Source organism: Triturus cristatus, chromosome 1_1 (genome assembly GCF_964204655.1).
Source record: "Triturus cristatus chromosome 1_1, aTriCri1.1, whole genome shotgun sequence".
In the NCBI taxonomy this organism is placed as follows: Eukaryota; Metazoa; Chordata; class Amphibia; order Caudata; family Salamandridae; genus Triturus; species Triturus cristatus.
The window spans coordinates 177197856-177221726 of record NC_140579.1 but is presented as its reverse complement, the minus strand read 5'-3'; positions in this window follow the sequence as shown (position 1 = coordinate 177221726).

Sequence of the window (23871 nt, the reverse complement as noted above, 5' to 3'; positions counted from 1 at the left end):
GAACTGGGGTAAAGTGTTTGCAGCGGTCTACTCGAAGTGCTTCGGTACACCGTCTATGACTGTACTGCCCTCCGTGATCAAGCGTGTTCAGGATCAGCACGGTCCAGAGGCGGCAGTCGAGTTAGGAAGGAAGCTTGTCTGTGTGTTCGACGTAGTTGCTGATCTCATCCTTGCTAACGTCAAGGGAGATGCAGTTAACTTTCAAGTGTCGAATGCCCTGCGCCTCATCGACGACGTCGATAAACCCCGGCAGTTACCGAAAATTATTGCGGAGGCTTATAAGACCATTGGCCGTTATAGTTTGGGTGTTAAGCCTTTTGCTAAAACAGCGCAACCGCAAACTCAGACGGTTAAGTCTACTAAAGAGGACCGTCCAGCTTTTCCTAAACAAAATTGGAAAACTAAGAAACAGGGAAAGCAGCAAAAGAAACAGGGGTCTCGTCCCGCGTCAGCGGTTCAAGTGACTACTGAACACACTTTTGAATTGCACGATCGCACTAGAATTAGGTCTCCTGATAGATTTCAGGTTCCTGAACAACGTTCTCCTCGTTCTTCACAGGAAACATCAGTCTCACAGTCCGGTGGAGGAGAATGTGGCAAAGGTCGGGGTGCCCCACAAGGACGTGAACAGCCCCGCCCGGCTGATGGTAAAGGCAAGCAGGAAGAGTTTGCACGTCAACGACCCCCGTTTCAGTAAAAGAAGGTTGCTGCACTAACAGCGAGGTATGCCACAGATAGTGAGAACGCAGCTTCGGAACCTGACATGGGCACTAACGCTGCTAGACAGCGCAGCGGAGGTTACAATAGTGCGGCAAGCACTGCGTCCATTTCTGAAGGCGACCGCAACTGACACATTTATTACTGTAGAAACTGCTGACACTAGAGTGGCTCCCCCTGACAGACTATATGATATAGTCCTTTTAATTGAAGGTGACATACAACGTACCATAAAAGGGATTTTTGGGGAAAATCTGACTCTACATATGACATTCTGTTAGCGGAGGCGGACTGGCCCCCAGCTTTCGTTTTGGCAGCTCCCAGAGGGGAGGAGGTAATCCTCCCATCTTTCACGCACACTGTGCCGAAGGAGCAAGCACAGAACTTTGCAGAAGAGTGGGCACAGGTGCTTGCTCCGGCGTTGTACCATACTCAGGTTGGGTGGGATAAATTGTCACCAAGCCATGAGATTCCATTACGGTCTATGCCCCAGCCACAACCCCAATATCCCATGCGCCGCAAAGCTAGATCTCACGTCGCAGAAATCGTTGAACAATTGGAATATCAAGGTGTAATTGAAACATGTGTGTCACCCATGAATAATCCTCTTTTCACTGTAACCAAACTTGATGGGTCGTACCACCTAGTTTTGGATTATCGGCATTTGAACTCTCATTGTCGGAACTGCGTGATACAAAATACCCGCAGTTCTGCCCTCGTTGATAGTCTTGTGAGAAAAAGGTTTAAGACCACACTTGACATCTCCAATGGCTTTCATAGCCATAACCTGTCCTCTATTAGCAGTCAGTGGACAACCTTTACTTATGGCGGCAAACAGAAACAGTATAAAAGATTAGCCATGGGCTACAAAAACAGCCCTGGTGTCTTTGCCGCGCGTGTAGTCTCTCTGTTGGAGCGCATTGACCCTGATTCGTACTCGTATGTTGATGATATCTATCTAACAGACGAATTATGGCCGCATCTGTGTCGCGTTGACCGCATCATCGTTATGTTTGCGGACTTCAGTTACAAATTTAACTTTGCAAAATCACACATTGCAGACTATACAGTGTTGTTTTTGGGCTATGAACTCAACAACGAAGGTCGCATGTTTGCACGCTCCAACAACTCTGAAAAAACTACAATCTTTGCTGGGTTTTTTGAATTTCGGGCGTACTTACATTCCCGATTATGCCCAGCATATCAAGCCGCTATATGCCTTGGTACAACCTACTTTTTCCAAATCGAGCTGGCTGCCAGAACATTCAGGCTGATCTTCTTGCTTCTAAATACTTACTGACGCGTGATAACCACACTAACCTGGTAATAAGAATTGTGCCTGGCCCAGTGGGTTTCACGTACTTAACGTTCAATGAGGGAGACACAGTCCCTATTGCTTACAAGTCACACCTGTACACTTCGGCTGAAATGTGCTTTTCCATTGTCAAATAAGTTTTGACTGCAGTGCAGATGGTGATTCTGAAAGAGAGAGCGCTGTCGCATGGGAAACGCATGTTGGTTGTCACACCGTATCCTGCCCTAGAGGCAGTGACAAAAGCCAGTGTACCATATTCTAAAGCTTTGCATCCGCGTTGGATACAATGGGCCACTTCTTTGACGTCTCCGGATGTCACTTACATCTTTGATGCCTCATTGCAGACCCAGGAGTATTTGCAGTATGAATTTGTTCATCCAGCTCCTCTGTCTTTGCGCCCGCTTGAGGATTACCATTGTATCATCTATACTGACGGTTCGGCGCAACCGGCGACGGAATCTAAGCATGCTTATTCAGCGGCCTGCTCAATAGTGGCTGGTACATTTGTGAATGGTGAATTCAATTCTGATGTTCGGCACACGCAGACATTGGGTGATTGTACCGCCCAGTTGGCAGAGCTTCGTGCTCTGGTGCTGGCACTGGAGTTTGCTGATCCTCGAGTGACTACTCTTATAGTGAGTGACTCTTTTTACTGTGTGCAGTCTTTCAACGACAATTTATTCTTTTGGTCTCAAAATGAGTATCGTGATTCCAAAGGTAGCACAATCAAGCATAAAAGGCTTTGGGTTCGAGTCGCAGAACTTAAAAAACGTCTGCCGCTCGTGAATGTAATTCATACTCTTGGGCACCAACGCGTAGGTGTCCACGCTGTTGGCAACAGTTTAGCTGACGAAGCAGCGAAACAGCAGTGGCAACATATCTAGTAGCAGCAGTTACAAGATCCAAAAGTAAGATTGATGATGACATCTTGGCAGCAATTGCTGCAACAGAGAAGGGTGATAATTACCCTCAGGGTTTCCCTTCTAAATACTCATATCATTTAAGTCCTGATAAACTTCCCTATGTGAGAATTAACGACGTTGGTGACAGATTGATTCCCAACGCGGACTGCAGACTTTCCTTGATAACAGCCGCTCACGAAGGTATGGCTTCTGCCCATGCCGGTGTTTCGGCAACTGTTACTATCTTACAACAATGTTACTGGTGGTGTGGATTGTATAAACAGACTTGTGCTGTTGTCCTTAATTGTGACATTTGCTAGCAGATTAAACCTTCGACTGCTGCGCATCCACCTCAAACACAGTTGTACATATCTAATAAACCACTGGGGTGTGTTTATTTAGATCACTGTGGTCCTTTCTCCTCTGATACTGCGTATAAGTACATCTTAGTTGCAGTGGATTCGTGCACACGTTTTCTATGGGTCTGGTCACAACGGAGTGCTGATGCTCGAACTATCATCAGGGATTTGCGTGTCTTTGTGGGAATTTTTGCATGTGGTACCCTTCATTCAGACCAGGGTCCAGCGTTCGCCTCTAAGGCGTACAAGGATGCCATGAGATCTTTGGGGGTCCAAGTCAAATTTTCGTCTCCATACCGGCCTGAGGGCAATAGCGTTGTGGAACAAATGAACCGTGACTTAAAGCAATCCCTGACAGCTAGGGTTTTAGGTACTGGCATGAACTGGTTGGCCCATTTGTATAGCGTTCAATGTGCACTTAATAATCTCCCTAGAAGGTCTCTGGGTGGGCGGACCACATACAAAATGCTCTTTGGCATAAAGAGGTTTGTCCCGGACCTTGATAATCTAGACATGGCGGCGTCGGCCGCACCCTTTGACGTAGATGATCATTCTGCTGTATTACAGAATCTACAAGAGACCCGAGACAGTCTTGCAAAGGAACACTTGCCCTCCACAACTGATGCTGCACTTCAGATTCCGGTAGTTGGCTGGCTTCCTCGAGTTGGTGACCTGGTCCGTGAGAAGGTGGAGAACAAGGAGTTCGGCCCCTCTTATCGTGCTCCAGTTCCGGTGCTTGGCGTGCAGGGTACAAGAACAGTCATTTTACCTCCACTTCCTGGTCGCAAGGATAACAAGTACATCTCCATTGACCATGTCAAACTACAACGAGTGGCCGATTCTTTTTAGTATGACTCCAGCGGTCTCTTGTCCAGCAATGCTGAGAAATTCTGTTTTGGCTCTGGCAAATACCATTAGGCCTGACATTGCCATCGAGATGCATACAGTTCCTGATCCTTTATTGACTCCACCGGCTGGTGGTCCCGTTAAAGATACTGAGTATACTTATCCCACAGATGTGTCGTTACCTGGTGTGCAATCAAGTGCAGTTGACCAGTCACGTTTTTCATTTGACACTAACTCTACAACATCGAATGCCCCATCGAAAATTTCTATTTTTGCTGTTTGGTTTAAAAAACGTTTTTTTAATTCCCCCTTGGACTTACATTTGGCTGGTGCTCATATCTATTTTTTTGTTTGTCGATTGGATTTTTGGTTGTATTTTTTCATCTAGTAAATGGACACTACCTAACCGAAAGATCTGCAATTAGATTAATTGATGGAACTTTGGCACCCCACTCCTCGTAACACATCATGAAGAGAGACCAGAATTTTGTTAATATTACTGCCTGGCCTGTGTGAGATGGGATTGTATGGGATGCTGTGATATTTCAAATTCATGGTCCCACAGAGGTGATTAATTTCCCCAATGTACTTCGTGTTTCTATGGGGAATGTTGTGAAACAAAACATACGCTCTGATGATTGGGATGTCCTAGCCGTAGGGGCTCTTTTTTCTGATTTGAAATATTATGCTGCTTTTGATCCTGAAGATTTGTATTTAGACACAGCAAATTATGGAGAGTTGTTTTGCTATCAACACTATGGCAATCATTTCCTGCATAAAGCAAATACATTTAGAAATATCGTCAATTATACACAATGGGAACATTGTCCAGCTCCAAATGAGGGCAGCTCCAAAACTCTAGTGAAAAAATGTACATATATTTCTCATTTCAGTGTATCTAAACCTGAAGCCTTTTATTTTAAAATGGCTGCTGAGTCAGCTTCCAAAGTTAGACTGACCCACACTAAATAATTGTATTCCAAGTCCTTTATGGATGAATTAGGTCTAGGGGGCTATGAGTTGTGGAAAGATACCATTGATCTTAAATCTGTTTGGGGTTCTAAAGCTTGGCAGGTACAGGGCACAGAAACTCTGCATCGTGCATGCCTTATCCCGAACCACATATTGTTTTTGAATTCTACCATTTTTCAGACCACTTGCTTTGGATTGGCTACTTCTAAAAAGATGAATTCCCCTACTATTCCTGATCTGGCCGCTTATCTGACCTGGGATAATCACACAGATCTGTCCCTAGATGAATTACTGTCATTCATTACTAATGCATCCTTCAATATTTCGAACTTAGATCCTGAAGGATGGTTAATATGGCAGAAAAGTTCAGATTCCTGTCAACATCATTTTCTGGGTCTGTACCCCGGCTATACACAGGTTTGAATTGACCCCCGATTTGAATCTTCCCATTCTGTTACTACCTATTATGTAGGAAATTTATGTCAAAACTGGCTTACACATTCCACCTTAGCGTGAGTTAAACATCATTTGTCCTAATTAAATGACAAAGTAGATTTGAATGATTTTGTTAAGGGCCCTGTGGGTGGCAGGTCCAAAAGATGGGTGTATGCTGTTTACAATGAAGTTTGGAAATTTTCTCAAATTGAAGCTGCGTCTAGATTAAGAGCTGTCATTGATAATAGCATTAACACCCTTTCTTCCAGAATTTACACATTAGATAATATTGTTTCATCTGTTGTGGATATTGTACAGGATGATATGTCTGTTTTATACCATGGTCAAAATCAATTGCGTTCTATAATGCAGTTTGCATGGACTTTACAAACATTGAAGGCTGGGAAAGTTCCCTGGGACTACATGAACACATCATCTTTATTCCTGCCGTTTAATCTGACTGATAAACAACAGTTCATGTCCATGAAGGATGCGACAAACTCATTACTGCATATTGAAAAGTTGGAACCTTTACCATTCTCTGTGGCCGAATCGAACTCAGCTGTGTGGCTTATCCATGGACTGATCACTTTACCATTTCCATTGTTTAAGTTCAGTTCATGTATGAAACACTATGCCTTAGGCAGGTACGAACCTTTGTACGAACCATTGTGTACCGCTTTCCTGCATGAAGTTTGGTCACTCCCATTTACATACAGGTGCCTGAGAGAGGGTAAAGAGGTTTATTTAAAAGGAGAGGAATGCACTTCCACACCTGATCACTCAGTAGTCTGTAGGAACATCCAATTGCATGGCGCATGCAATGTTCACGCACTGAATTTAGCTTGCATTCTGAAGGGAAATCCTGTGCCAGCAATTACACCCACTTTCACGTTACTAGCTAACAGTAGTTATTTGCTTTTAAATAATGAGGCATGCTGCGGGATGCTAGTAGGGATTCTGTACATTGTAACTGTCTCACAACGAGTAGTCTGTTGTAAGAATGTCCTTTTCCCACCCCCGCATGTGAGACTGGATGTATCCATCTGGCCTTCCATACCAACCTTGAAAGCGGAGTTCAACAAGATGAGCAGAATAAGGGCTCTATTGTCTCAAAAATAAGTCGCCTTGACTTCCTCCCGTGAAACATTTGTCCTTCACGTAGCAAACACCCACACCGAGGTGCATGCGCTTTCAAATACTGATCTCCCCCTTCATTTCGGTGCTCTGATTCATACTATATTTAATGCCTCGTCAAAAACTGGCTTGGTGCATTTTTTCAAAGTTGTGGGCTCCGGCCTTGTGACCTTCTTCCAAACAATATTTGGTGTGATACCGGCATTTTTTCATTCTATTTTTTCCACAGTCTTCGGCGGGCTTCCGTGAATTCTTGCCTTGACTGCTGGTGTGCTGCTGTTGGTTTGCTTGCTCTGCAATGGCTGCACGATCTGTATCACACGACAGCCTGCCCCAGCTGCTTCAACTGCGCAACCGGATGCTTGAATACTATGGAACACTACCACTGGCCACTTTGAGCGTACCCTATGCATTATCCTTCCGGTTCTCATACTTTACTTGCGTGCAACCTGTTTTCCATTGCCTAGATTGTCCATTCGAATGGGCTCAGGATTTGTGCCTGTCCAACACAGCGTCTCCTGCCCCAGATTATGATCGACTAATGAGTCCCTTAGTGGCTCATGAGTTGGACTGTTCTGGTATCGGGATTATGGCCTGTGGAGCGGCAGACGGAGTCCTAGGGAATTGGGATATATATGCGGCAGCATATGACTTCCTGGCGCGAAGTTATCTTGAAGAACACACAAGTTGTCCTCTGATGGTGCTAAAGGCTCCGGTTATCGAAGAACATGTATGTTCATTTACTTTACTTCACTGGATGGCAGACTCATTTACTGAACATTACAATGACTTCCTCTTGGAGGCAGTTGCAACATATTGTGCCTACACGTTGATGGATTAGATTGGCAGTTGTCCATCTTCCGCTCGTCCTAATTCGGATTTTTAAATTTTTTCTTTTTTACTCCACATTGTGCTGTATACCGCCCCTGAGAGATGTTTTAATTTTTTTCTTTTCCCAACACATTTTTCAAACTTTCACTACCAATTATACGGCTTGGCAATATATGAACTTGGTTCTGTCTCACTCGAACTTGAACTCTGCGTTCCTACGAATCACTGACAAAATATCGAAAGACACAAAATCGACGTACAAATATATCGATACAAAATTATCGATCACATTATTATCGACATCACATACTTATTTAAAACATTACAAAAATATCGAACACACAATATCGAACTACATAAATATAGATACACAAAATTTCGCAAACACAGTTATCGAAATCCTTAAATATCGACGCTCATTAATAAACATATACTTCATTACAAAATATCGTAAACTAAAATATCGACCACTAAAATATCTCCTTTTTACTAATATCGACTATATAAAATTTAATTAAATACTAAAATCAAACAACAAAATCACCAAATAATGTCTTTTAACTCTACACAAAATTAATATTAAACAATAATATATTTACTACATTTAAAAATAGATAAAAAAATGTAACTATTTACTAAAACATTATTAACAACCTTCCTACATTAAACAACAATATTATTAAATTATACTTTATCAATTCATGCATACAATACATAATATAATGTTTACAAAAATACATATAGAATAATACACCACAAAACCACTAATTAGCGTTTTCCTTATTAGGAAACTAACTACCAGAATAAAAAAAAAAAAAATCGAACTAACCAAAAAAAACATTCCTAATTCAAACTGACCAATAAAACACAGATTACAACATCCAAACCACTATAAAAAGAAGTTCTACTTCATTCACAGTCCAGAACCAAAAAAAAGAAATTAAATGAAGAAGAAAGTCTACTGGATTGCAACTGCAGATATAAGGAAATCAACATACAGCAAATATTTAAAACTATCACAAGTAAGTTAACTATATTATACTCATTAAGACTCAAAGCTAATAAATTGTAATTACAATATACATACACTATAAATAAATAAATATCTTCTTTCTATTTCATGTTTTCACTACAGGAAACTCCAAAAGAAACTAAGAAAATACAGAACAGCACCAAAAAAGATACAACTAACAAAGTAAGTATTTCACAACCAAAAATCAACTAATAGATTAAAAAACCACCCAAATTAAATCCCAAATACAAATCCCCTAACCATTCCCTATAAAAATATAGAAACAAATCTTAAAACAAATGTACTTTTATTTTCCAGAGAAAGAAAATACTGGAAGAAAACCCCACAAATAAAGAAAAAAAGGATTCTACTCAAACACATCAAAACCAACTTTGTAAGTATATTGTAACTAAATCTTGTTTTTTTTCTACTGAAATTCATACAACAGCATATATAATAACTATAATATATATTTTTCATAGATAAAGCTACATCAAAATGACTGAAGGAGCAGAATTCATAACAAGCCAGAAGGGAAAAATGTTACTATGCTATATGGGATACACTTACACACAGGAAAAAGTGTATGGTTTAAAAGTTAACTGGAAATGCACTAAATACTACTCTAATAAGTGCTATGGGCGTGCTACAACACGACAAACAACAGTACTGTACACTAGAGAACATAACCATCCACCAAACATTACTGAAATAGAAGTCAGATCTGCATTGGAAACTATAAAGGAAGCTAGCACAAGTTCTCAAAAACCTACAAGTGTAATTTTAAAATAGCAGCTTCCCAAAATTCCTAAAACTGCTACTACACAAATGCCATCTGTAACTTCACTCAAAAGAACTATTGCACGTACTAAAAAAACCACTACTACTTCAACCCCAATTCCTTACACATATACTGAAGTTATTCTAAGTCCAGAACAAAGTATAACTTTAAATAAAGAACCATTTGTCATTTTTGATAATAAAAACAATGACAAAAGAATAATAATATTTGGAACAGCTAATAATCTCTGTAAACTACAAGAATCACAAAACTGGATGATGGATGGGACTTTTACCATATGTCCCAAACCCTTTTTCCAACTATATACAATACACGTCCTATATCACAATTGCAATATACCATTAATTTACACATTATTACCAAACAAACATAACTCCACATACACTGAAATATTAAATATAATAAAACAAAAAACAAATAACTTTTCCCCACAAAAAATCATCCTAGATTTTGAACATGCAATGATTAATACTATATTAAAAACACCCCCCCATACCTCCATCCAAGGCTGTTACTATCATTTTAATCAGTGCCTATGGAGACACATGCAAAAATCAGCCCTAAGCATTGAATATGCAACTAATTCAGCTTTCGCATATCAAATAAAAAAACGAATAGCACTAGCTTATGTACCTGACACAGACGTGACAGAACATTACAACATTTTAATAGACAGCGCCTTCTACAAACAAAATGAAGATAAACTAAGTCCACTATTGGACTATTTCGAAGATACATGGGTCGGCAGACTACATAGATCTGGCCACAGAAGAAACCCTAAATTCTTAATTCCCTGGCGGAACGTATACAGAAGCACATTAAATGGAGAATCAAAAACTAATAACGCAGTTGAAGGATGGCATAACGCCTTCCTGCAATCAACAGGCAGAACAAAACCAACACTAGAAAGATTTATATCATGCCTACAAAAAGAACAGAGTTATCAAGAGTTCCGAATGGAACAATCCATAACTCAGCTAACTCCAAAAACCTCAAAACAAACTAAACAAATGTATAAATATCTAGAGCAACAAGTAAAATTGTACCCTACTACCAAAGGCCTAGAATACCTAAACATCATAGCTAAAACACTTCTTTAAAAGACCAATACAAATAAATGACTGATGACTCATTTTCAATCATATCAAACACATAAAATATATTTATCTTATCACAAAAATAATTACTGTGTGTAACATATTTAGACTCAGGTGCCGATTACGATCCTGTAAAAACCGGGTACGAACCGTCGGACGGAGCATATTCTCCGTCCGACGCGTACCCTGTCGGACCAAGATACAAACATGGAAGTACGATTCGCACGGAAATACTATTTCCGTACGAATCGTACAAAACACCGACCGACGAAAATATACATACAAATGTGATCCGGGAAAGCGCCGACGTGACGTCGGGACGCACGCAGCCTGCCATTCACGAACCAGGAAGTACGATTCGCACCGACGTCATCCCGCATGGAGAATATTTTCCGGCAGCCAAAAACTGCCGGGAAATCAGGACGACGCGAACAAGGAGTACCTGCACGCGACGGACAGACATGGACCCGAACCTACGTGTCATCCCGGCCCTCATAGCAGTCGACCTCCTCTACAGGTTACGACGCAGACGCCGCAGAAGGTCAGAACAACAAAGGGAGGAGGGAAAGGGGGGGGCAGGAGCAGGGGCAGGCCACAAAACCCCCACCCAAGTCACACAGCACACATGCCCTGGACATACCTGACCCCCAGGCCCTGGTCACTACGAGGGGGTGGGGGCGTGTCCAGCAAAGCCAGCGTCCGCCACAACGGAAGTGGTTGACGACGCGAACCGGTAACACAACAATACAGGTACGTCCCGTACCCACGCCTTAAGAGCGTGGGTACGAGTCGTACCACGCCCACACCTACGTCACCCCAACAATGGCGGGACGGCTGTACCCACGTGGCAAAGGCCTGGGTACGGCCCGCACAAGCATGCAACAGCATGGGTACGGACATGTACGGCCCGTACCCCCACCCCCTTATGTATGAAGCGTACCCCCACCCCAACTGTGTATGTACGACCCGTACCCTGACCCCCGTATGCATGGAGCGCACCCCCCATCCCAACAGTGTACGTACGGACCGTACCCCCACCCCCGTATGTATGGAGCGTACCCCCACCATGTATGTACGACCCGTACCCTCACCCGCGTATGTATGGAGCGTACCCCCACCCCAACAGTGTATGTACGGACCGTACCCCCACCCCAACCGTGTATGTACGACCCGTACCCTCACCCACGTATGTATGGAGCGTACCCCCACCCCAACAGTGTATGTACGGACTGTACCCCCACCCCCGTATGTATGGAGCATACCCCCACCGTGTATGTACGACCCGTACCCTCACCCACGTATGTATGGAGCGTACCCCCACCCCAACAGTGTATGTACGGACCGTACCCCCACCCCAACTGTGTATGTACGACCCGTACCCTCACCCGCGTATGTATGGAGCGTACCCCCACCCCAACAGTGTATGTACGGACCGTACCCCCCGTATGTATGGAGCATACCCCCACCCCAACAGTGTATGTACAGACCGTACCCCCGTATGTATGGAGCGTACCCCCACCCCAACAGTGTATGTACGGACCGTACCCCCACCCCAACCGTGTATGTACGACCCGTACCCTCACCCGCGTATGTATGGAGCGTACCCCCACCCCAACAGTGTATGTACGGACCGTACCCCCGTATGTATGGAGCGTACCCCCATGCCAACAGTGTATGTACGGACCGTACCCCCCGTATGTATGGAGCGTACCCCCACCCCAACAGTGTATGTACGGACCGTACCCCCACCCCAACCGTGCATGTCCGGGCCGTACCCTCACCCGCGTATGTATGGAGCGTACCCCCACCCCAACAGTGTATGTACGACCCGTACCCTCACCCGCGTATGTATGGAGCGTACCCCCACCCCAACCGTGTATGTACGGACCGTACCCCCACCCCAACCGTGTATGTACGACCCGTACCCTCACCCGTGTATGTATGGAGCATACCCCCACCCCAACAGTGTATGTACGGACCGTATCCACACCCTGTATGCATGGAGCGAACCCACACCCGTGTATGTTCTAAGCGTACATATCCTGAAATAGGAGGGTTGGGTGCAGAGTCCTCCCAGCAGTGCCCGGACACAGGAGGAGTGTGTGCAGAGTGCTCCCAGCAGTGCCCAGACACAGGAGGGGTGTGTGCAGAGTCCTGCCAGCAGTGCCCAGTCATAAGAGGGGTGAGTGCAGAGTCCTCCCTGCAGTGCCCAGACACAGGAGGGGTGTGTGCAGAGTGCTCCCAGCAGTGCCCAGAGACAGGAGGGGTGTGTGCAGAGTCCTCCCAGCAGTGCCCAGACACAGGAGGGGTGTGTGCAGAGTCCTCCCAGCAGTGCCCAGACACAGGAGGGGTGTGTGCAGAGTCCTCCCAGCAGTGCCCAGACACAGGAGGGGTGTGTGCAGAGTCCTCCCAGCAGTGCCCAGACACAGGAGGGGTGTGTGCAGAGTCCTCCCAGCAGTGCCCAGTCATAAGAGGGGTGTGTGCAGAGTCCTACCAGCAGTGCCCAGTCATAAGAGGGGTGTGTGCAGAGTGCTCCCAGCAGTGCCCAGACACAGGAGGGGTGTGTGCAGAGTCCTCCCAGCAGTGCCCAGTCATAAGAGGGGTGTGTGCAGAGTCCTCCCAGCAGTGCCCAGACATAGGAGGGGTGTGTGCAGAGTGCTCCCAGCAGTGCCCAGACACAGGAGGGGTGTGTGCAGAGTCCTCTCAGCAGTGCCCAGTCATAAGAAGGGTGTGTGCAGAGTCCTCCCAGCAGTGCCCAGACACAGGAGGGGTGGGTGCCTAACACTCACAGCAGTGCCCCTGCAAAGAAAAGGGTGGAGTACCCACAGATCCAATGCCCACAAATGTCAGTCAGGTGCACAAAGATCCTGCAGTACATATACCACATGTGTGCAAGGCTGGGAATATACACATGCATAGCGCAGAAAAGAAAACATGTCCACATGAAGTCATGACCACAGTCTACATACACAAGTACAGTGACCACCAAGGACGCCACAAATGATGCAGGTGGAGACATCGCTCAACATGCATGGCCCAAGTCTAACGAGTCCGTCACACACCCAGCCAATGTAGACACAGCTCAGCACCACATATTGGAATGAACCTGCAGGGAAGATGTCAGGTCACACAGAGGAAGGAACACAGCTTGGGACGATGTCACCATGCAGTAACTGCTTACATGAACAAAGTTATGTAGCCAACAGCTTGTGATGGCACACAGATACCAGGGTCCAGCACAAGACTACAATTCCCACACACCCAACACATTACCACCACCCAAAATAATGGAGCAGGTCCACCAACAGCAATACCAGACAGACAGTAGTGTACTAAGGAAAAATAAATTGCTTTATTCAGCATCCAAAAATCTGTTTGTCCCTTGAAGGTTCAAAATGTACAATGCCCATAGGGCAATCCAAAGTTCAAATCCAGGTGGGGGACACAGTGGGACGCGTGTCCCCTAGCTTGCCTGCACAGTCAGACTCCTTTGTCTTCCAGAGGGGGGGGGGGGCATCATGTGGGGGGGAAGGACCAGGCACCGCAGGGACATGAGGGCGAAGGGTAGGCGTCGTGGGTGCAGGGACGGAGGACTCCACCACAGGGGGTGGGGCAGCGCCAAAGGCGGAGGTCAGGATGGCGCTGCACACCTTAGCAAGGTCCTCCAGCGACTCCCCTGCACCTGAAGGAACCACAGGCCCCAAGGAGGGGTGGGTCAGAGGGATGGGTTGCAGCGCCACTGGGGGAGGGTGTGGACAGAGGGGGGGACTCAACCACCCTGACCGGGGACTCCTTTGACCGCTTGCGGGGTGGTGTCACTGTGGGGCTCAGGGACAGAGCGGCCATGAAGGAGTCTTTGCTGGATTTGTGGCCAGGAGAGCTGAGGGGAGGGGATTTGGAGGGAGTGGATTTTGTGGAATGCGGACTCCCACTCTGGCTGCGTGTCTTACGTTTGCCCCCCGACCCAGTGGGTGTGCCTACTTCACCCTGTGTGTGCGTGCCAGGAGGTGTGCGTTTGACCTTCCCTGCTGGTGTGGTGCCTGTGTCTGTTGTGGTGGGTGCATGCTGATGTCTGGGTGTACGTGGGACAGGCATGGGAGTGGGAAGTGTGGATGGGTCAGGGGTAGGGGGTTGGACGAAGCGCTGCAGGAGACCCACTGCTGCAGTCAGTGTCGAGTCAATGGACCTCAGCAAGTTGCGTTGGTCAGCCTGCGATGAGAAAATGCCCTCCAAGTATGCCTCCATGTTGTTCAGCCCTTGGCTGTGGCCATGGAGGACATTAAGCATCGCAGCCTGACCAACCTGCAACTGCCGCTGGATGTCCACAGACTCGGCATTGGCGGCAGCAGTGGAGACAGGGGCAGGGGGTGCGGTGCCTGGCAGGAAGGAGACATGCGGTGACTGGGCACGCTGGGAAGGGACACGAGCAAGTGGGAGGTGGCTGATGGCAATGGAGGGGGTGGGGAGAGATGTTGTGCCGCTGTCAGCTGCTGGTGCAGCCTCCGCCCACTCGGAGAGCTCATCCTCGGACCCGTCAGCTTCATATTCTGTGATGGCAGTGGACAGGTCCTTGGCCTCACTCCCCTCCGCCTCAGTTCCACTCGATGTGCCAGCCAAGATGTCACCGCTGGCACTGGTGCTCGGTCCCTCCGCTCCGTCTGTGCTGATGTCTCCCTCCGTGTCCCCCGACGATGCTGTGGGCAAGGTGAAGAGACAGCAATTAATCATACACCTGTATACATATGTCACATGAGTCCAATCTACATAGGTTACAGTGCATAGCCTGAAAAGAAAGATGAGTAACATCTACAAAACAAGGTACATATGTAGGCCCTGCAACACAGAGTTGGTTGACCCACCATGCCACTGAAAAACTATGGAGAGCATGACACAATAGCAAATGACATGAAATGGAGTTCGACAGAGGAGCTAGGCTGTGGGGACAATCCAGCACTGCATCTGCACCACACAGCGTTGCCGAAAATAGGGATGAGCAGGGACCATATCCATGAACTTTAGGCACATGCTGCATAGGTAATACAGAAAACATGTCCACCATGACTGGCTCACTGCACCTTGAGTGTATGTCCAGACAAACATCACACACTAGCCAGACCTAGCAAGGAGATATCAGGTTTTGACATGTAGGCTTTGCCCGCACCAACCACCCCCTACATGAGACAATTTGTTGAGACACAGGAAGCACTTACATCTCTTAGTCTGGGTGAAATACACATGGGCTGGATAAATGCAAGATTGGACAGCAAATACCCAAGGTGCGCCTGTCCAAATCATCATGTACAAATGGTCATCATCAGATGATTGTAACAAGACACACAGGCACTGGCCACCGTGAGTATGAACAAGGAAAATCAGGTCAGGCTGTACAGTGGACACTTGTACTACATTTGACGTCAATATACATGGTGCCAGGGGACAATGGCACAGAGCACAACCTATGCTGTAGACACTGAGAGTGTCCACATTTTGTGATGACACACATGACACCTAGGAAAACATGCCCCAGGGGACAGTAGTGGCCACACAACTCCATGGTCCTGAATGGGAATGACTGCAACACACGCCACCATCCCTGCACTATGCGTATCGCACACTCATGCACATCATGTCACAGGCCACAACATAGGACATGCGTGCTGTAAGGCAAGACACTTGAGAGACTAACTCCCATGTCTGGTCTCAGCATCAGTGCCAACTGACATGGAACCCACAATTACTGAACTGGACAGGGCACAGGCAAGGTCCCAAAACCTGTTACACACCACCCCCACACATGATGCTACAGGCATTGTTCACGTGGATAAACTGGCAGCCTAGGTAACCTTGTGAAGGAGTGACTACACACAGACCAGGGAACACATTGCAAGGAGGGGAAGGGAGGCAGGAGAGCACCGCTATACTGTGGGTAACAGGATCTGCACAGCACCTTTAAACCCTGCCAGTGTATCCATGCAACTGTGCACTTACAAATGCTGGTGACACACAACAAACACACATGTACCTACCCCCTTCCTGCTGCTGCTGCTTCTCCTGTAAGCGCCTGTCCAAGTCTGGAAAGACCACCGCCAGCACACGCTTGTGGATGTGGGTCAGACGGCGGCGCCCGCGGTTCTTATGGGTCTCAGGTGAGTCCCCCAGCAGGACCCGTGCGATCCTCCGCGTCCAGCACCGGATATCCTGCCAGCGTTTCCTCACCTGGGCCAGGCGCCGCTTGCGACCCTCCGTCCTCCTCACGGCACTGACGGCGTTCATCCATATCTGCTTCTTGGCAGAGGCGCCTACCTGTGAGGATGAACAAGTGACACTACATCAATACACCTGGCACATGTCACAGAGACACATATTAGAACAAATTTGCTGTTTACAACAAGGCATAGTATGCATCCAACGCATTGCACCTTTGTCATAGGGACATGATCCTCTAGGGAAGGGCAAAAGCAGTACGTGCCATTGAAAGTACACAGGTGGAATGAGGGCAACGACATAATCAATGATCCAGGCTCACACTGTGCATCACAAGCTACACCAGGATTATGTGCAGCACCTCAAAGCAGTCACATGCCACAGGCCACTGACGCTACCTCAGCAGAGTACACAGACACACAGAGGCACAGGACATTCACCTGCCATTGCCAAATGCAGCTACAAACCTCACTCTGCACATGTGCCACTAGACGGGGGTGGGGCTCACAGGTGTGGGGCTGGCTCTGCACGTCAGACACACAGCACTGCTCCCTGCTCACATCAGATGGGCAGGGTATATCCATCCCTCATGCAGCTTGGGTGCTACACTCCACATATGCACCCACCCACATGACCGGGGACTTACACACACACCGATGTCCAGGGTACAAACACATCATGTGGACACTCTCAGCACAGGTACACAGAAGTAACACACATCTGTGGGTACAGTCACCTGTCACACTGGGCTGACCACATAATCACATGAGGACTGTAGAGGCTACATTCCCAGGAGGATCAGACAGGCAGAATGTGGCATGCACAATGCAGTGATTGTCACAGTAAACACAATGCAAGTGAGGACGGCAGACATGCACCACAGCATGCTCTGGCTGGGAGGCATCAGGCATTCCCCCCCCTGGGATCCCCCCTACAGTACATTGCATGTGTGTCACACCTGGACACAATGCCAGAAGTCCCAGTCACAAAAAAGGGACACAGTCTGTGCTAGTGGACTCTGCACTCACCTGATACCCTGGTCGCCCATACAGCAGGGGGTACTGTGGGAGGATCACATCCAGCAATGCCAGGTTCTCCTCCAGGGTGAAAGGCTGTGCCCTCTCCACAGACCTTGACATGGTTCCAGGGAATCAGGAGCAGCAGCTGGGTCGTAGAATCCAAAGATGTGCAGGCAAGTGCTCTCTCATGGGACCTGGCTGCCTTATATCTGCCTTGCTGGCCTGTTTCATGCACAGGAGTACAGAGTGATTGGTCACTCACATTTGCATCCTATGTTTCCTCCAATCCCTTCAAACCTAGCACAGCCAGTGGGTTTTGATTATTGTTTTTTCTTGAGCATGATGTCAACTCCAGAACCACATTGCAGCAAAGTAGATTCATTCAAACTGACTTTTGCTGTGCACCTGCCGAAAAAAATTCATACTTTAAACTTGGTCTCCATGACAACCAGCATGCATGTAGGCCTTTATACTTGTCCCTCATGTGTCCCCTATGTAATTTGGAGATTCACACACAGGTACGGTGCGTTCCGGGGCCCTAGGGCACCCCAAATGCATAGCAACGGCCCGTACAGGCGTGTGTACGGTCCGTATCACTATGGGTACGCATACGCGAGCACACCCATAGTGATACGGACCGTACACGCGCCTGTACGCTCACTATCACTATGGGTGTGCTCGCGTATGCGTACCCATAGTGATAGTGAGCGTACAGGCGCGTGTACGGTCCGTATCACTATGGGTGTGCTCGCGTATGCGTACCCATAGTGATACGGACCGTACACGCGCCTGTACGCTCACTATCACTATGGGTACGCATACGCCAGCACACCCATAGTGATAGTGAGCGTACAGGCGCGTGTACGGTCCGTATCACTATGGGTGTGCTCGCGTATGCGTACCCATAGTGATACGGACCGTACACGCGCCTGTACGCTCACTATCACTATGGGTACGCATACGCGAGCGCACCCATAGTGAAACGGACCGTACACGCGCCTGTACGCTCACTATCACTATGGGTGTGCTCGCGTATGCGTACCCATAGTGATAGTGAGCGTACAGGCGCGTGTACGGTCCGTATCACTATGGGTGTGCTCGCGTATGCGTACCCATAGTGATACGGACCGTACACGCGCCTGTACGCTCACTATCACTATGGGTACGCATACGCCAGCACACCCATAGTGATAGTGAGCGTACAGGCGCGTGTACGGTCCGTATCACTATGGGTGTGCTCGCGTATGCGTACCCATAGTGATACGGACCGTACACGCGCCTGTACGCTCACTATCACTATGGGTACGCATACGCGAGCGCACCCATAGTGAAACGGACCGTACACGCGCCTGTACGCTCACTATCACTATGGGTGTGCTGGCGTATGCGTACCCATAGCGATAGTGAGCGTACAGGCGCGTGCACGGTCCGTATCACTATGGGTACGCATACGCGAGCACACCCATAGTGATAGTGAGCGTACAGGCACGTGTACGGTCCGTATAACTATGGGTGTGCTCGGGTATGCGTACCCATAGTGATACGGACCGTACACGCACCTGTACGCTCACTATCACTATGGGTACGCGCAGCACACCCATAGTGATAGTGAGCGTACAGGCGCGTGTACGGTCCGTATCACTATGGGTACGCATACGCGAGCACACCCATAGTGATACGGACCGTACACGCGCCTGTACGCTCACTATCACTATGGGTGTGCTCGCGTATGCGTAACCATAGTGATACGGACCGTACACGCGCCTGTACGCTCACTATCACTATGGGTAGGCCTACGGCAGCACTCCCATAGTGATAGGGAACGTACACAGGCCCTCAGAGCGAATGTACGGTGCCTTTCACACATCACAGTGGTGACAGGCAGCACACAGGAAGGAATGGAGCTGACATACTTGTCCATGGATGGACATCAAGGCATTGTCTGGGCAGTACTACATGTGTGGGGCACAGGTGTGAAAGGCTGTGATGTGGCACATTACTCCTGAGTCGAGAAGGCAATAGATGTATGAGGAGATGTGTACAGATGTTATGTGTGACGGTGCAATATGTGCCAGGCATGCCCTTCACTCCTTTGACATGTGTGCATGTCGTACTGCACACTTGGGATGAGCGTCACTAGCATGGCACAGTCAACAACACACGCAAGTGTCCGCTGATGCCCGCTACAGGGGATACCACTCCAGACATCTGACTACCCACGGTGCACGATGTGTCTATGTCATGTATGTGTGGTGTGTTCCCATTAGCTTGATGTTGGTGTTCCCTCATAAGCATCAGCTGTTGCAGCAACCAACATGTGTCTGTGTGTAGATGGACATGGCACACTGTTACGCACACCAGGCCACATGTGGTATCGGATGTGAGGTGTGTATGTATGCATGGGACACGGAGTGGCGTAACAAGGACCTGTCTGCATCCTCTCAATGTATGTGTGGTGAGTCATGACATGTGCACCTTAATGGCAAGGCGTGTGGGCTGTCCTAGTGTAATGTCATGTGACCTGTGGCTCTAGTGTTCCGCTACCTGTCTCTGCAATCGACATCCTACTTCTGCTGATGTGTTGATGTATGTCACTCCTGTGTTGCGTCTGGCTGTTCACTCACACTGGGACACAGCTAGTCCCATGCCATGGCATGTGGAGGTTCACAATCTCCGTGTGTAGCTGGGTCTTGGTAGGAGTGTCACCTGGCAGCCATACGTGTCCAGGGCATGTGGCACATACCTGACTCCGTATGTCGCACATGTGTATTGACAGATTAACATGTGTTCAGTACAAATAAATTGTTGTTGTAGTGCACTCACTCTTCCTTGTCACTTCCAAATTACTGCAGAGCGCCGCCTCTTCCCCGACCAATTCCGGACTTGGCTGACATGCGGTAGAATGACTGTATCCGGTGCTACCGCTTCCCCCAACCGTTGATTGAGGAGTTGACGGCGAGGCTGGCACCACACCTGCAACCACTGCACAGGTATCCTACGGCACTGACACCCAAGCTGAAGGTAATGGCAGCCCTACATTTTCTTGCCACGGATACCTTTCAATATACCATAGCTCATGTTGGTGGCATGTCCCAGAGCATGTTCAGCCGTGTGCTGCATGATTTCTTAGAGGCCATGTTGCTTCACCTGGATGAGTTCATCCATTTCCCAACTCCTGAAATGTTGACTGGGGTCAAGCGTGGATTCTATGCCCTGGGAGGGATGCCCCATGTCATTGGGTCCATAGATGGGACACATGTGGCTTTGGTACCACCACAGGGCACAGGAGGTAGCGTACAGGAATCGCAAGCAATACCACTCCATCAATGCCCTTGTGGTGTGTCTGTCCAACATGGTGATTTCACATGTCTGTGCTCGTTTTCCAGGATCAGCACACGATGCCTACATCATGAGGCGTAGCAGGGTGCCTGAAATGATGACGCAGCTGTGCAACGAACGAGCATGTGTTGTTGGTGGGTACAGTCTGTCTGTGCTGTATTTTGCGTAGACTTCCAGCCCGACCGCTTCTCCTGTCATACTTATGTCCATGTGGTTTCCATGTAGGGGACGCTGGCTATCCCAACATGCCATGGCTGATCACACCTCTCCGCAACCCCAGCACGCCGGCCCAGCTCCGCTACAACACCACCCGTGGCCGGACCAGGCGAGTGATAGAGAGGACATTTGGCCTCCTGAAGAGCCGATTCAGATGCCTCCACAAGACCGGTGGCGCCCTCCCATATGCCCCGGCGAAGGTTTGCAAAATCTTCATGGTCTGCTGCATGCTGCACAACATGGCAGTTGAGAAAGCTGTGCCACTCATCCTGGATCAAGATGATCAGGACCATCCACCCGTGGAGGACGAAGGGCTTGGCAATGGGGCTAGTGATGTGGAGGATGTGGTTCCACAGGAGGACATCCGGAGTCGGCTCATACGCGACTTCTTTGCTTAGTGGTGAGTACCAGTGTCTGAGTGTGCACGCATTGGTCCCCGTGTGGCATGTGTTGCGATGTGTGTGTCCATCTGCATGTATGCCATGTGAGTCAGAGGTGTGTGTGGATGTGTCACTCGAGTGATGGTGCCAGTGATGTGTGTATTTCCCCAGTCATAATTGTGACCTAGCATGTTGTCATCCTTACATGTGTCGAGTACATGCACATGCAAATAGCTGTGCTTTTTGTGGCTGACTTCTTGTGTGTCTCTCATCCCCAGGTACTTGCGCATGCCGTCTGCTGGTTGCATTGTTGTGGCACTGCTATTCCTCATGGACACGTCATCGTGTGCTGACTCAGCGTTACACGCACAGACAAGTTTGGAAGTCTCCTTAGGGTAAGGGATGCATCAGGGGTGTATTGGGTATGGCAGTTGTTTACGATGTGTGCACACTGCCCCGTCGATGTTTGTTTCCTCTGCAGACATGTCGCTTCACCATGGGACACATTACATGTAGCTGGGTACACCTGAATAGATGGTCAGACTTGTTGACAGTCATCTGTGATGGGATAGTGGATTGTGATGATGGCGTCAATGTGTGTAACACTGCCCTCGGACACATACGGTTTGCTTTGGCTTGACATGGTGTGGGACTTCCACATCAGAGGATCAATGGTGTATGGCAGCCTCTCTGTGAGCAGCAGGGGGTGTTTAGCTGTTACCCGACACTTGTGTGCCAGTTCCATGGCTATCACGCATTTGTGCTGCAGAAGGGGGGTTCCAGTGTTGGACCCACATGTTACTCCACATGACCTGTGTATGTCTACTCCGAGTTGCCTCTGCATTCCCGAATACATGACTAATAAAGGTGTCCCTATGCCTCCAAGGTGCCTCTTCTCAGTCAATGCTGGTGTGTTGCCACGGGGCATACGGCATGTCTGGCATGGTTTTCCGTGATAGTGGCTATGTCTCTATGTGTAGAGTAGCAAGATGCAAGCTGTTTGTGTGGGATTAGACTTTGTATTGTGCATGATGTCCATGACTGTGTGTGTATTGTGACATGTGCCATCCCCATGCATCCAAAGTTTGCCAGGCCACCATTCTCTGCATCCACCTGACTCAAGCTTGCAGGACATGGTTCTGCCACCTGTCTACACATACCTGGGTGCCCCCCAGGACACTCCACATGATCCCTGACCTCTGCGTGTGACTGTCGCTGTACTCAATATGTCTGTCAGCACGGTTGTGCGGCCACCCCCTCAGCTGGTTGGGCCCATCACGGGTGTGTATGGTGCTCCATGTCTGTCTTGCCTAATACATTGTGACCCATGTGTGTTCTGTGCCAGACTCAGGCCCCAGGGTATGGATGGTTGAAGTCATATGAGAACTCAGGCATGGTTAGACTTTACAAGACACATGTAAGGTATTAATGCAAAATGTAGGCATCATCTCTTGATCGTGTAAGTTTTTATTTGCGTTGGGGTACGTGGGGGGGGTATGACAAGAGGGGCTTTCCGGGTGTGTGGAATCCAAAGTTCACTGGGGGAGTTGGTGTCCTTGCCATTGGAAATCATCAGAGTCCATGCCACAGTCTTTGTCAACATTGGTCAGAAAGTGACCAGCAAGTCCATGTGGCAGAGAATGTCTTTTGCTGATGTGCTGCTGTTGGTCCAGTGGGCCAGGTGCCAGGCCAGGTGTCCTGGGAGATTGTGCTGTTGCGCTGACCCTCACGGTTTTTTCCGTGGACGACCAGCCCTCCTGCGGGAACCCTCAGAAGCAGGCCGTGACGATGTTTGGGATGCTCCGTCGGATGTCTCCTACTCCTCCTGATCCCTCCCTGTGGGTGGTGATGTTCTTGGCTTGGTGGCACAGGGAGGGTTGCCCATGTTGTTGGCCATCCGACGGAGTGTACGGTGAATTCCCGTGAACACCGTCACGAGCTCAGCCTGTCTGTCCTCCATCCGCCCTTGGTGTCACAGTAGACAGGCATGTTGCTCCGCATGTTGCTGGGCCTGCTGGGTCTTGATCTCCTCGAGGGTCCCCTTCATCTCGTTGAGGGTGGACACAACCTGGCCCATGCCCGTGGTGTCCTGCCGGTATGTGTCCAGGATGTTTCTGACATGGGAATATACCGGTTCCGTAGCCAACTGGTCAGGCTCGCGCCTCCGCCGTCCTCCACTCCCACCACCCCTGCCCACTTGCACCTGGCCCGCCCTTGTGGGCACATCGGGTCTCCGGGACCCCTGAGGGGTGGCATTAGCGTTGTCGCCTGCCTCCTCCTGGGTGCCC